The sequence below is a fragment of the Solanum pennellii genome, chromosome 5 (genome assembly GCF_001406875.1).
Source record: "Solanum pennellii chromosome 5, SPENNV200".
In the NCBI taxonomy this organism is placed as follows: domain Eukaryota; kingdom Viridiplantae; phylum Streptophyta; class Magnoliopsida; order Solanales; family Solanaceae; genus Solanum; species Solanum pennellii.
In genome coordinates this window covers 33763930-33780012 of record NC_028641.1, presented here as the reverse complement: position 1 = coordinate 33780012, position 16083 = coordinate 33763930, and positions in this window count along the sequence as shown.

The following is a 16083-nucleotide window of genomic DNA, read 5'->3' as shown; positions in this document are numbered from 1 at the left end:
GTATATTGGGAAGTGTTCAAAGCAAATTTTCTTGATAGATTTTTCCTCTTAGAGTGGAGGGAGAGAAAGTTGGTGGAATTCATGAATCTTCATCAAGGGGGGATGAAGGAAAGAGTACTTACTCAAATTCACCATACTCTCTAAGTATGCCCCAACTATAGTATCCAACCCTAGGGCTAGGATGAACAAATTTGTGATGGGGTTGTCTAGCATGATGGAAAAGGAGTGTCGTACTACAACGCTCCTTAATGATATGGATATCTCTAGGCTCATAGTGTATGCTCAAAAAATGGAGGAGTCAAGGCTTAAGGAGAAAGTAGAGATGGAAAGAGGCCTAGGTTTGATGATCCAATCAAATCCTCAACTAAAAAGACTTTCAATCATCAAGAGTCTTCAATGGAGAATAAGGATAGGGTTTCCACCAAAAATTCCCAAGGAGGTGCCCATGTTTTTGAGAGGTCTAGGTGTTGTACTTGTGGGAAGCAACACTTGGTTAAGTGTTTTACTGGAACGAGTGGTTGATTAGGGTGTGGTAAGAAGGGTCACAAGATGACAGATTGCCATAACCTCAAGGCATAAAGGAAAGAGGTCAACCAAGCATCTCAAGGTGGTCTATATCCTAATGCTCCCAACATGAATCATTTCTATATACTCAGATCTAGAGCAGAAGGCTAATCCGGATCGAAAGTCCCTGTATGTCATAAATTTCTATGGTTTTTATTTTTATGTTATAAGATGAGTTTATATGGTCTTTTCTCTCATATTGTCATCCCTTTGGGATAAATTTCTTCAAAGATGAATTATTGAATTATTATGCGTGTTTCACTGTGAAGAGTTGATATTCGCTGTGAACAAGTTAAATTTTTTGACTAAATTGTATTTTCATAATGAATGGTTTCTATGTGTAGAAATTATGTATATGAACATGACTAATATTGGAGAAGGTAGTTCCTCCATCAATGAAGAAATAAGTGTGTGCTTGAACTATGCGAATTGTTCCAAAAAGTTGTAGTTGCTAACAATGCTTATCAATGTGAGTTGTGTCCCTTGTTAATTTGGTGCATTGAATATGAATTTTTTTACCATGATGTTGTTTGTTATATGATTCTAGTTGAGTCCTTGATGTCCTTAAAATGTTTTTAGTGCAATTCGAGGATGAATGTTTTTATAAGTGGGGGAGAATGCAACAACCCTTATAATGAACTAAGTTTAGCTAGAGTCTCGCTAGTGTTTCATGAGTTAATAATTTTTTAAAATATATAATTTTAATGTTTGAAATTAGTTTTGTATGTTTGGAATTCAAACGTCAAGGAACGTCCATGACATTCAATGATTAGATCTCTATGAGCTTAGGTGAGTTCTTGTGTGCCTTGAATTGTTTGAAGTGTTGTGAAGAGTCAACCTAGGACCCACGAGGGGCCTTAGAGGAGGACCCCAACATCGAGGAAAAACCTGCCAAAACTTTGCAATCAACAACCCTCCATCAACAGGCCATGCTTGGATCGATGCTCCGTCGTCCTGCCCATCATTGCATACTTGGTGATGCGGATCTTTGTCTCTCCATTGCATCCTCTAAACAAACCAACGCACCAGCAGGATGGGTCGTCGATCAAACGATGCCCTGTAGTTAAGGGTCCGTGGATGGTAACTCTAAAAGTTGTCTAGAATCTGCTGAGCTTGGGGTGTTTTTGTAAATTAACCCCAAGTATTTTATGAACCTTATATGATGTATTTAAGGTAATTTAAGTAGTTTTATACTCCTATACCTAGACAATACTTCATTTTCAAATATTCAAAACCCCTCTTTCAAGAAAGAACTCTCTCAAACTCCATAAAAGATAAAACTGAAGAAAGGGCTAGAAGTGAAGGTTTTGGACGTCTTATTCATCAAAATTTAGTGGTTTTATTCTCATTGAGGTATGGTAGTCATCATTGAACTTTCTTTCATTCACAAAGCCATTTTAAAGAGATTTCAAAAAGGGTTTTCAAACTCAAATTTATTATACCTTTGTATCTATGCATGGGTCATTGCATGAAAACATTTTAATGCTTATTTTTATTATTAATTTTTGACTTATGAAGTGTGTTTGTTGCTTTTATATAAATAATGTTAGAGTTGAGTTTCTTAGGTTGTATTTTGGGTTTGATACTGATTATATATTCTTTATTATGTTGTTTTGGATATATTAATGAAAGGTGGTGAAATATTTGATTAAGTATAGGGTTTTCTATCTTGTATAGTTTCCATTGGAATGTTCTTGAGTGGTATGGTCAACCTTTGGTAAGGTGTTTACTTGAAGTATATGAATATGTATTTACATGTGTATTGTGAGTATGTCCATGAAGTCATAGTATGTGAAGTAAAGTGATAATGAAGATGTTAATGTTGACATACTTTATGAAGCGTGAATTGTATAGATTGTATAAATTATGTCAAAATGAAGAATGTGTATATGTGAAGCATTCTAGTGTGTGAAATATGATTAATTAAGGTGTAAGAATGTTTTGATGTCAATGTTATGAATATGGTGATTAAATGAAAGGTATGGTCACATGTACACATACTTTGAATGAATGAAGCTAATAAATGTGAATGGGGGATTTTAGGGTGGACACTCTTCTTGAGTATAGATGAAGTGTCTATAAAATCCCTACCCTTTCTAAAAGACTCTCATTATGAAGATAGGGGTCTTGGGGTAAACACTTTTTGTGGGTCGCGATTAAGTGTTTAGTAGCAACCTCACTATTTCCCAAAGATCTTTCTAAGATAGGTTGGAGGATGGATACCCTTCTGGAGTTCAGATGTGGTGTCCAATAAGTATACCTTAACCTTTAATAAAGAATATTTATGAATCTGAGGGGAAGCTATGCTTATCACCAAGAGGATTTGAAAAAGGTGTGGTTCCACTTTGTAAGTTTAGAGGTTTTATCCAATGTACCTCTTGAGATAAGTACTCCTCGTTAGTAGAGCATGACTTACTTAGAAACAATATACTTATTCCTTACATACATGACCGCATATAGCTATTTGAGATTCGATGTAAAATGTAAGAGAATGACTCTACCCTAGGCAAGTGGGGATCCCTCATCCGGTAAGGGTTACTATCGGGATTCTATGTCTAGCTCTCACGGTCTGTCTGTTAAAGCTAACCCCCCAAAAAATATAATGAACTAAGTCTTCTAAAGGGTATACTACTTAAGGTAGGTGCTTGTATGGGACGGTATATATCCATTGCACAAGTAGGCATTTGGAAGGAGTCTCGGTGATTCTTTATATGAAATGTATTAATGGGTCATTATGTTATTTGAATGAAGTTATGTGACTTAATGTGTCATGTTAAGGAAGCATGTTAAGGTTGTGTCTTGTATGACAAAGTTTATGAATAACGAATGTGGTGTTCTTAATCTAAAGGAATCCTCACGGAGCACTTGGTAGGAGTAGTTGAAGGGATGCTACTTCCACACTCCACTTTGTTTAACTTGGGAGTTGTCTTGGAGAAGGTCACTTATGTGAAGTGTCTAAATGCAAATATGTTTCTTTAGTGTCTTTGTTATAGAATGTTGACTTGTTACCCATGCGAGGTAAGCCTATAATGGGTAGTCTTGAGGATCACTTAGGTTTGTATTGAAGGGATTGTATGGGCGGTTTCTTCATATCTTACCTTAGTGAGTCTAAGGATAACCTTTGTTAGGGAAACTTTAAGGAAAATTAGTTCACTGTAATATTAAATGAAAAGATTTCACGGTAAGGTTCATTGAGTTCACTGTAAAGTGTATTTTTGTGCTAAAATTATGGATGTTTTACCTTAGGTGCTAAATGATGATCTATATGTCATTTTACTTCTATATTCATGAAGGTTTTACTTATATATCATGAAAGCTTTATTTCTACTAAAATGTCCTCTTTTTCATATTTTTGCTTACTGTCATATTTAGTTCAATGTTTGTGCTAACCCCATACTTTTCTATACTCTATAAGTATAGGTTGAAGGCAAGTGAAATTCTATAAGGCCTTGGGAATCGACTCTCTCAATACTCGGTATGTCTTCATATATTCAAGGACATAGTCTATGTTTCTTTAGTTTCTTATATTAAGACTTTTAGAAGACTTATTATGTATTTTACATTAATGTAAAGGGTCTTGTCCCTAAGATATTTAAGATATGTCTTTAAGTTGGCTTGTGATAATAAGACTTACTCCTTAGCATTTTATTAAAGATATTTCCTTATTATTTTTAGTGTTGTGAAAGGTTTCAATTCCTCACTACTTTTCACATCTTATTTAATGAATGATAGCTAAAAGGCTAGTACAAGGCCTCCGAAGGGTTAAGTACGCCTTGTGACGACTCAAGAGTACTCCCTTCTTCTAGGGTGTACATGCAGGTCATTACACATAAGCTGAAAGATAGAGAAGTGTTTAAGACTAAAAGGACTAACACATCAGGGAATGAGTTCAGGTAGCAAAAGAGTAATGCCAACCGTTCCTACCTCAAGCAGAAGCAAAACAGACTTATTCCATCATCTACGAGTGCACCTGCACCTAAGAACAAAAGTGAGTACAACAGTCAGAAGTTCAAAGCTAAGCTAACCTATTCTCAAGACAGTATGGCACAAAGGGATAGTAGGCTTGCTGCATGAGCTATCTGTGGAATAAAGCACTCAGGTATTTGTTGTTAGGGCTTTACTCGTTGTAAGTATGGTATGAATGGTTATTTTCTGAGGTAGTGTCTTCAGAACCGGCAAGATAGTAGAAATTAGGGTAACAGGGACCAATCTTTTTCAATTTCTCCACCAAAAAGAACTGCTCCTATAGGGGCTACTTCCGGTACTGGCAGAGGATCAAACAACTTATAGGCCATCAACAGTCGCCAAGAGCAAGAGGGTTCTTGTCATTAATATGATTTAAGTCTTTAAGTTACTCTTTATTCTTTTAAAGATCCAGGAGAAAGTTTATCCTTTGTAATTCCTTATGTTGCTATGAATGTTATTGCTATTTTTAAGCAACATAATGAACCATTTAGTGTTTCCACACCTGTTGGTGATTCTATTGTAGCAGACAAAGTCTATTGTGATTGTCCTATTTCAGTCAATCACAAGAGTACCATGGATAATTTCATTAGGTAAGACATTGTAGATTTAAATTGTCATTCTTGTTATGGACTTGCTTCATACATGTTATTCCTCCGTTGATTTTAGGATTCTAGCTGTCAAATTTCATATTCCTAATGAGCCAGTCATAGAGCGGAGTAGTAGTTTAGTAGTGCCTAAGGGTAATTTCATTTTGTATATTAAGGAGAGAAATTTCGTTCCCAAGGGTTGTATCTATCACTTTGTCCGAGTTGATGAATCAAGCGCTGAGGTACCTCCCATTCAGTCAGTTCAAGTAGTAAATGAGTTTCAAGAAGTCTTTCCAGATGATCTTCCCAGAATCTTTCCTTAGAGAGAAATAGACTTCGTCATATATATCATTCCATATACTCGTACTATCTCTATCCCGCCATATAGAATTTCACCAGCAAGGCTTAAAGAGCTTAAAGAATAAGTGAAAGATCTATTAGATAAGGGATTTATTCGACAAAGTGTCTCACCTCGAGGTGCTTCGGTCTTATTTGAGAGAAATAAAGATTGTTACCTTAGGATCTGTATTTGTTACCATGAGATGAAAGTTCATAGAAAATTACCCAACCCATAACTTAGAGTTGGTTGATGTAGTATTCATTTTGAAAATATGGCATCATTATCTTTATGTTGTTCATCTGGATATGTTCATCGATCACAAGAGTCTTCAGTTTGTGTTTACTTAGAAGGAGTTAAATCTCAAACAAAGAAGGTTGTTAGAGTTACAAAAGGATTTCACATGAGTATTCTTTACCACCCAGGTAAGGTAATGTTGTTGTTTATTCCTTAAGAAAGTTGTCTATGGGTACTACTACCTATTTTGAGGAAGGTAAGAATGAGTTAGCACAAGAGGTGAATAGACTTGAATGATTAGGAGTTCAATTAATGGATTCCACAGAAGGTGAAATAGTGGTAATGAATGGGGCTGAGTCATCAGTAGTGTGAGAGATAATAGGCGAGCAAGAATAAGACCCTATCCTGCTTGAATAAGCAAAAAAAGAGTGATGTCTCTTTAACAAGGGGAAGATGGTTTTGAGGTATAGAAGTAGATTTTTTAATTGGTTTCAAGGGAAATTGGGATGATCACATTTCTCACATTGAATTTCTTACAACTATAGTTACCATTCTAGCATCCAAATGGCACTTTATGAAGCTCTCTATGGGAGGGGATGCGAGTCTCCCTTTAGGTGGTTTGAAGTTTGTGAAGCAGGGTTGATAGGACAGGAGTTAGATCATCAAGATATAGAGAAAATAAAAGTCATTCAAAAGATATTAGAAACAATACAGAGTCGTCAAAAATCCTACATTGATGTTAGGAGAATGTAATTACAGTTTGAGGTAGATGATTGAGTTACTTGAAAAGTTTCACGCCATAAAGAGGTTATGAGATTTGGTAAGAAAGGGAAGATCACTCCCTATTATATTGGTCCTTACAGAATATCCAAGAGGATTGGTAACATTGCTTGTGAGTTACAGCTACCACAAGAATAGAAACAATCCATCCGATGTCTCACATATCCATGTCGATGGAGTGCATGGGAGATACTTCACTTATCATACCACCTGAGGATATTGGTATCAAGGATAGCTTGTCTCGTGACGAGGTTCTATTTTAGAATCTAGAGTTCCATGTTCGCAAGTTGGATCCATATTGTTGAAAAGTTTTTTGATCTATGTTGAATTATGTCTATGGATCTATGATATGTTTTGATCTTGAAAGATGTGTACTGGTAATAATTATTTCCTTTCCAATGTTCTACAAATGTTTGACTTTTATCTATTGAGTTGGAATTTAGGTTCAACACAAAGAGGGCATTGAGTTGGAGGTTAAATTAGGGTAGTCTCTTGTAGCAACCTATAGTCTAATACTACGTGCTCTTGTAGGATTGACATAAATAACCTAGGTTGTTGATCCGTATTACCGAATTGATTAGTGGGGAATTTTGACTCATTTAGGGCTTATTATTCAATAAATTAGTGTCCTCGATGCGTATTTTGTGGTCATAACTTAAGTTAATATGTTGATATGCAGCAATTACTCGCCAAATTAGCCTCAAGACCGCCAAATGTTCAAGCGAGATAGAGTATGTACCAAGCAAACTTAGTGAGCAAATGATGATTCAATGATTCAGCGACTGGATCTGCAATCATGACCCTGCTTGCCTAAACTTCCTGAACAATTGGATGCAGAAGCTAAAACTAAAGTCAATATGAAGTTCAAATCGACAAATAGCCTAGTCGATCAGCGATCCCGACTAATTTGACCGAGTGGACTTAGTGTTATGATTTTGGGAAGTCTTTTGGAACTCATAAATTGAATTTTTAAAAATGGAAAAGTGTCTCACAGATTTTGTTCATAGTTTTGAGAGCTTTTACATACTTCTTAATTTGTTGATTACTCTTTAAGAAGATATGGATTTTTTATTTGATGATCTAGTATTGTAGATTTAATTTTGTCATTGAGTATTACAGAAACTTGAGACAGTTTGGTTGAATAATATCTTTGGTAATGATTTCTTACTTTTCGTTATGGCTGGCTAAAAAACCCCTCTCTTAGGGGTGTGATCATATAATTGAATTCATATATTAGTTTGTGGATATTGTTATTTATTCAATTTAATGTTGTTAGAAATTTAATAATTGAATTCATAAATCAAAGACAAGTGTTTTCTCAAAGATTCTTCCCTCCTTCAAAGATGGTTACATTAAGGGATAATATTCACAACTTCAAGTGTATTTATGGGGAGCCCATCTATGAACATCTTGAGATTCTTAAACTTGCCACTCTTATGTCCTACCCATGGTTTACAAGACAATGTGCTATTACAATATTTTGGTCGGAGTCTTCAAACCGTCAACAACGGTGTCGTTAACAAACTCATTAGGGATGGAGTCATGAAACAACCATTTGACATAACAATGGTGTTTCTTGGTGTGACATGATTAAAATCAATCGTTCTTTGTACAGATTAAAATATAAAGTTTGTCCTCTAAACATGTGGTTGACAAAAATATTCAAAAGAGGAAAGAATGTGATGAAAATATGGCCAAGATTATGACCCAAATTGACTTGCTAATTAAATATGTTATGGGAGGTGGTTCTAAAACTTTAAATGCAATCGGTAATAGTAGTTGTATGAGATTGGATGAAGAAAAATTCAAGACCATGTGCAACAAAGAGGTAAAATTTATGTCGAACCTTGCAGATGAGCTCGAAGCATCATAGACATTGACACGTTCATATGGATATTAGGGTTATGAGTAAGCTCGATGTTCCATATCGGGCAGCATGTGGATACATAATTCGAGGTTATTCGATTCCCTTTATGCTAGAAGTTTCAATAAAGGATTTGTCTTCTAGGCTTATGATATATCCTTATGTTTTGAGTTTTACTTTGTAGTTTTGCATGAGTTCCCTTTGGGTGTGTTGATTATTTTGTTTTTGCGTATTATTGTTGGTTGTTGACTCTATCTTACTTGCTCCCCTTTATTAGCTTGTTATGCCTTAGCTTGACCTTGCCTTGTAGTTGCATCCTGCTACTAATTTGTATTTTTTCTTTATGAGTTTATTCAGCCTCTGATGCCTACTGGGTAATACTGTACTTCTTTATCTATTCTTATTAGCTCAATATTTGAGCTACCCTTAGTAGTGAGATTTGGATCTTATAATGGTCTTCGCCCATTTGGATTGTATATATCTATACATATGATACGACCCTTCCTTTTATTTTTATTATTCTTGTCTTTCCTCTTTATTTAAATATATTCTATAAATTGTGTCTTATGCACCCTGTGCTCTTAGGTTAGGGTTCTCCAGTTGTTGGGTTGTAGTGGTCTCCATAATGGCCCCACTATGGGTCGAGAAAAAAGTACAACATTTTATCTAGGATGTGATTCTTGTAGCCCCACTATATTGGTCATGTACGTGTTATAGGGGTGTCTCCATAGAGGCAAGTTTTCCCCTATGGCGGGATGATGTGACCCAGATCAATTAAAATTCATATTGAATTTTTCATGTACTACAATTTAAAAGTCCAACGTATTTCAAGAATTTCGGGGACTTTGTAAATGGTGTGTTGTATAACAATAGTTCAGATAATTACATATATGATGGTCATGAAAAAGGTATTCGATAAGGTATGAACATATTACACATTTTAATGTTATTATATGTACATGTACTTCATCGCTAACCAACTTAATTAAATTGATCATTTCGCATATTTGGTTAGTTAAAATTTTTGAAATTTAACTTGTTCTTTCATGTAACAAACAATCCAAGGATATATGTATATGCATATATATGTGTGTGTGTGTGTGTATTTATATATATGTGTGTGTGTGTGTGTGTGTATGTGTGTGTGTGTGTGTTTGTGTGTGTGTGTGTGTGTGTTATATTTGAACCTTTAAAATGATAAATATATATACATATATATATGTGTGTGTGTGTGTGTGTGTGTTATTTGAACCTTTAAAATGAGTTGTTGATTAATTGTATAGATACGGTTCAATTATAATAGACCAAAATTTGTCGCTCAACAAATAAGAATCAATCTACATATGAAAAAACAAGTTAGTAATAGTGGATCACTATTTTATGTATAGTTTCAAAATTATGCAAGGATTCTTACAAATAATTATAAAAGGTTATAAATATGAAATACATAGAGTTTGGATTATATTTAGTGTTACTCCCAGCACATTAAAAATAAAAACATTTCATTAATCCGAATATTAAAATATATTTGACCCATATTTCTCTATCAAATTTAGATAAGCATAAAATTTTCATTTGGTGAAAGAAAATAAAATTACTATTTGATATACTTATAAAAATACTAATTCCATTTTACAAATTATAAATGTTAATCAACATGAACATGTAATTGTTTTTGATCCACGCATAAAATATAAAATTCATCTACAATTATAAGCATACATGTGTCATATCCATGTATCATCTTTGAGTTCCTGTAGCAATAATTGATGGATAATCGTTACCGACAAATTTTTTCAACTTTCAAATAAATAGAACAAAAAAGAAAAGTGTGAAGACACATAAAATTTTTTAGAAGAGAGTGGTTAACGCTTACTTATTTTTACCAAATGAGTCCTTGAAGGAAATATCTTATTACGATAAATGTTAGACCCGATTCCGTGTTGTTATTGCAAATATGCATTCTTATTCTGCTGTAGTTGTTTGTGAGTGAGACCAAAAGACATTTCCAAGAACTCATGATGACCATATCTAGTTCGGAACGCCGTCTTTGGTATATCTTCACCTCCCACCCTAAGTTGGTGATACCCCAATCTCAAGTCAATTTTTGAAAAGTAGCTCGCCCCTTGGAGTTGATCAAACCAGTCAACAATCCGATGGAGAGGATACTTATTCTTAATGGTGACCTTGTTGAGTTAGTAGTAATCAATACACATTCGCAAGGACCCATCCTTTTTTAGCAAGAAAAATCAGTGCACCCCACAGAGCAATACTAGGACTTATAAAACCCTCATCTAGTAAATCCTTGTGTCGAGCCTTCAACTCCTTCCATTCAGCTAGAGCCATTCTATGATGAAGAATTGAAATGGGATTTGTATCCGGTAGCAAATCAATGCAAAAATCAATTTCCGGTTCGGGAGGAATACCAGGAAGGTCATTAGGGAAGACCTCAGAAAACTCACTCACTACGAGTACCAAATCAATGGGAGGAATTTCGGATTCTAAATCTTGGACTCTTACTATGTGATATAGACAAACCTTTGAGATCATCTTGCATGATTTTAGACAAGAGATAATACGACCTCTAGGAATAGAATTTCCCCCTTTCCACTCAACAACAGGTTCATTTGTAAGTTAATCTTCACCACCCTTGTGTTACAATCAATAGAAGCAAAGGAAGCATACAACCAATCCATAACAAATATAATATCAAAATCTAGCATATCTAGTTCTTCTAGATGAACATAAGAAACTCTATTTGGAGACATTTGTTATGCCTCGTATTTTTATACGTAGTGCGCGTCATGAACTAGTAGATGTAAGTCCGGGGAATGAAATTTTATTTTACGTTCCAAGTCATTAAAGAAATATTGGGCAAGGATGTTACTTCCAAATGTGATATTAAGTATGATTTGGCTAATGTAAGTGCCATTAACATTAAGTGCGGGATTAATTAGTGGCTGATTAGGATTAAATTAATCTAGTGGGCCCCACCACTCAAGGCAAATTAAAAGGAATCAGATTGGGAGCTGGCCTTAGTGGGACACGTGTAGAGGGGGGCTTCCTCCACTTCATATTATAAATGAGGTGGTGAAATGCATTGCAACATATCATCTTCTTCACCACTTGGCTTAGGCAGCCATGGAAATTGAGAAAACCAACCATGCAACTCTTGGCCAGCAGCTGCAAAGAATTTGGTTAGTAATCTCTTTGCTTGGTGTGTTAATTCCTTAGAATACCTTTGTTAATTAGCCATTAATGTTAAGAAGGGGGCGTGACCAGTAGCTTAGGAAGTTTGTTTTAGTTATTGAATGTGCTAAGTATGAACGGAAACCATAATCGGATTATTAGTGGTGTCGTGTTGGTGCTTGGGCTGTTTTGATTAAAGCAAATTGCGAGAAATTCTGTTTTGGCGTTATGTATATGTTAATGTGATTATGGGTATATACTCCAAAGGATGAATACGATAAGGTAGATGTGTTACGAATTATAAAACGAGTTATCGCTCGGTGTGTCGTTGCTTCGTTACTATGGTTGCCGAGATGGAATTGTTCTGGGGGGAGCTGCTTAATATGATTCGTTGGGTTATATGTGTTATTGGTATTGCTGTGGATAATTTGGGTTGTTGTCGGATTGGGACGAAGTAAGGAAAATAGGGGAAGTGCTGCCGGATTTTCGTTAGATTATTAGCTAGCTTACAATAAGTAGTAAAGCGCAACGTTTATCTAATTGAGGCACGATTGTTGCTTGTTATAGATTAATAGCTTGAGCAGTAAATATTGGACGTGCGGCTCGACTATACGGTATGTAACGCTATCCTTTCTTTCTTTGTTTGGCATGACTTTTAAAAATGAGCGAATAACGGACAGGTTTGATACTTACTTCTAGAGCGTCTAGGTGACGTATATTCTTGCTTCAATAACTATTCCTCTATATATCGGCTCTGTATAAGGCTATGATGATTTCTCATATCTATGGTAGTGCTTCTTAGAGTCATTGAGATTTTACGTTTCCATATCGTATTAAAGGTTCATAATCTTGATAAAACGTCAATCTTTGGTAATACTCCTTGCTGGTTCACGTTGATTGTTCTATTGAGTTATAAGAAATGATTTTAATTGCATATGGTTGCTCATAATATTTTGCTCGTGCATAGAGTCATTTATCATTTCACCGAGTCCCGGGCCGGGTAATGTTCGTGCGGAGTTTCTTGCATATGTCACCGAGTCCCTCACTAGAGGGCCGGGTATGTATATTATATATATGATTGGTGATGAGGATGGTTATGATGATGATGATGACGGAGATGATTTGATGACTATTTCACTGAGTCCCTCACTAGAGGGCTGGGTACGTATGATATATATATACGATGATTATTTTTCCGAGTCCCTTACTAGGGAAGCTCGGCACCTTATATGTTAAAGATATGCATGATTTTCACTTAAAAGGTACATGTGTAGCGATATCTTGTTTCGACTTATCATGTTGGTATCCTGTCATCTTTACCTTATGCTTTACATACTCAGTACATTGTCCGTACTGACCCCCTTTCCTCGGGGGACTGCGTTTCATGCCTGCAGGTATAGACGCACAGTTCGGTGATCCTCCTGCCTAGGATATCTACTCTGCTAATTGGGAGAGCTCCACTGTTCTGGAGCCCAGTCGTTTTGGTACATAACTTTTGTGTAGTCTTTTGATTGTCTATGGGTATGGTGGGGCCCTGTCCCGTCGAGTTTCACTACTATACTCTTAGAGGTCTGTAGACATTATGTGGGTTGCATATATATGTTTTGGATAATGGTCAGGACATGGTTTGTTTGGGATGTCCGCTTGTACAAGGGCAGCCTTGTCGGCTGCGTACATCATTGTGTATTGTGTAGTGGCAGCCTTGTCGGCTTGCGTATGCTATTATGCTTTTGATAGTGGCGGCCTTGTCGGCTCGCGTATGTTGTTACGGTTGAATGGTTATGACTCCTTATGAGACAGGTCCACTTTATATATATATGGCGTTGGGGTTGTCTTGATTTGATTAAATTCCATATTGTCTTAGTTTCAGTTGGTTATACTTAGCAGGTTTGTATGTGAGTGTCCAAAACGGGCACTAGTCACGGCCCATCGGGTTGGGTCATGACAAAGAGTGGTATCAGAGCGGTTCTTTCTCGGAAGTGTCTACAGACCATGTCTAGTAGAGTCTTGTTTATCGTTGTGTTGTGCACCACATCTATAAACAGGAAGCTACAGGACATTTAGGATGTCATCCTTTCTTTTTATTCTAGATCTTGCGATAGATCTATATTAACAGGATAATCCCTCTCTAACGAATCCCTGTGTTTTCAGTTATGCCTCCAAAGAAAGCGACAGTCGCCCAGAATGGCAAATCGGTAGCAGAAGGTACTAGTCAGACCCGGAGAGTTACTAGGGCCCGTGCCCAGTCTATGACTGTTATTGTGCTCCAGTCGGAGAGCTCTGCTACACCGCCACCACCAGAGGAGCTTAGAGCAGCAGCAGCTCCAGTTCGAGGGACACCACCACCAGCCCCCGAGGCCCCAGCACCTGAACCTTCAGCTCGTCAGCCAGGGGCGGAGGATAGGGCCATGAGGGATGCGGTATAGTTGCTGACTAGATTAGTGGCAGGTCAGGCTCGCAAGCATGGACTAGGAGTTGATCATGCGGACAGATCTGACAGCTTAAGGGCTCGTGACTTTTTAAGTTGTAATCCTCCAGAGTTCTTTGGGTCAAGGCCCCAGGATGATCCGCAAGAGTTTATTCGTCAGATGCAGTGTACATTGAGGATAATCAAGGCTTCAGAGACCGAGTCTGTTGAGTTGGCTACGTATCGTTTGCAGGATGTAGCTATTAATTGGTATGAATCTTGGGAGTTATCTAGGGGTGAGGGTGATCCTCCAGTGGTATGGGATGAATTGTTGGAGGCTTTCCAGGGCCACTTCCTGCCTCCAGAGATGAACGAGCTAGAGTCGATAGATTCTTGCATTTGAGGCAGAATGGTAGGAGCGTTCGAGAGCATAGCCTCGAGTTTGATTCATTGGCTAGGCATGCGCCTACTATTGTGGCTGATATGGCAGACATGGTACATCGTTATGTGATGGGATTGGATCATTATCTGATTGACAGTTGTATGGCAGTGACTCTTCAGCCAGGTATGGACACTGCTTGGGTGCAGGCATATGCACAGGGGTAGAGGATCGGCACCGGGGATGTCAGCCAGATAGAGATTATAATAGAGGCCAGCATAAGAGGGCTAGATCAGCAGGTTATCCTGACGAGTTTCGAGGCGGGAAGTCTCAGCAGCATGTTAGATTTTCTTCCCAGCCAGCACAGAGTGCACCCCCACGTTCCATGGGTAGGGGGTTCGATCATACGGGATATTCGGAAGTTGGTAAGAGCTCTAGGGCGTCAGGGTCACAGATGGGCAGGGGTTTGAGCCAGTCGAGGCCACCTTTGCCTCAGTGTTCTCGTTGTGGTAGGTCCCATCCTGGGGCATGTTGTTGGGCTACAGGCGCGTGTTTTTCTTGCGGCCGTCAGGGTCATACTATGAGGGAGTGTCACCTTAGAGGTAGTGCAGGTGGTATCGCACAGCCTACTGGGTCCATTGCTTGTTAATCTTCTTTTGTGGCTATAAGCCCTACGGGGCAGGGTATTCAGGCGCCAGCAGGCCATGGTAGAGGACGTGGTGGAGCTTCCAGTTCTAGCGGTCCCTCGAACCGTATATATGCTTTCACTAGTAGGCAGGATCAGGAGGCGTCACCTAATGTGATCACAGGTATATTATCACTATTCTCCCGAAGTGTGTATGCATTGATAGACCCAGGTTCCACCTTATCATTTATATCTCCATTCGTTGCTAGTAGGATCGGAATAGAGTCTGAGTTGATAGAACCATTTGAGGTAGCTACACCTGTAGGAGATTCTGTCATAGCTACGCGAGTATATAAGAATTGTTCAGTGGTTATATATAGTCGTCGTACCGTAGCAGATCTAATAGAGTTAAATATGATTGAGTTTGATATTATCATGAGCATGGATTGGTTGGCTGCTTATTATGCTAATGTTGATTGCAGAGGAAAGGTAGTTCGATTTCAATTTCCAGGGGAACCGATTATTGAGTGGAAGGGGAGTACAGTATCGCCGAAAGGTAAGTTCATTTCATACCTTAAGGCCAGGAAGATGGTTAGAAAAGGCTATATTTATCATCTGGTTCGGGTGCATGACATAAAGGCAGAGGCACCGACTCTTCAATCAGTCCCGGTAGTTAATGAATTTCCCGATGTATTCCAAGAGGAACTTCCAGGCCTTCCTCCAGAACGAGAGATAGAGTTTACTATAGATGTACTACTAGCTACCCAGCCTATATCTATACCTCCTTATAGAATGGCACCTGCTGAGTTGAAAGAATTGAAAGAGCAATTGAGAGATTTGCTAGAAAAGGGCTTCATCAGGCCTAGTACGGCACCTTGGGGAGCACCGGTACTGTTTGTGAGGACTAAACAAAGTAACAGTAAAGAACAGGTATCCCCTCCCAAGGATTGACGATCTATTTGACCAGTCGCAGGGTGCTAAGTGTTTTTCAAATATAGACTTGCGGTCAGGTTATCATCATTTGCGGGTAAGGGAGGCATATATTCCAAAGACGGTATTCCGGACCCGATACGAGCATTATGAGTTTACAGTGCTGTCTTTTGGGCTGACTAATGATCCAGCGGTGTTTATGGATTTAATGAATCGAG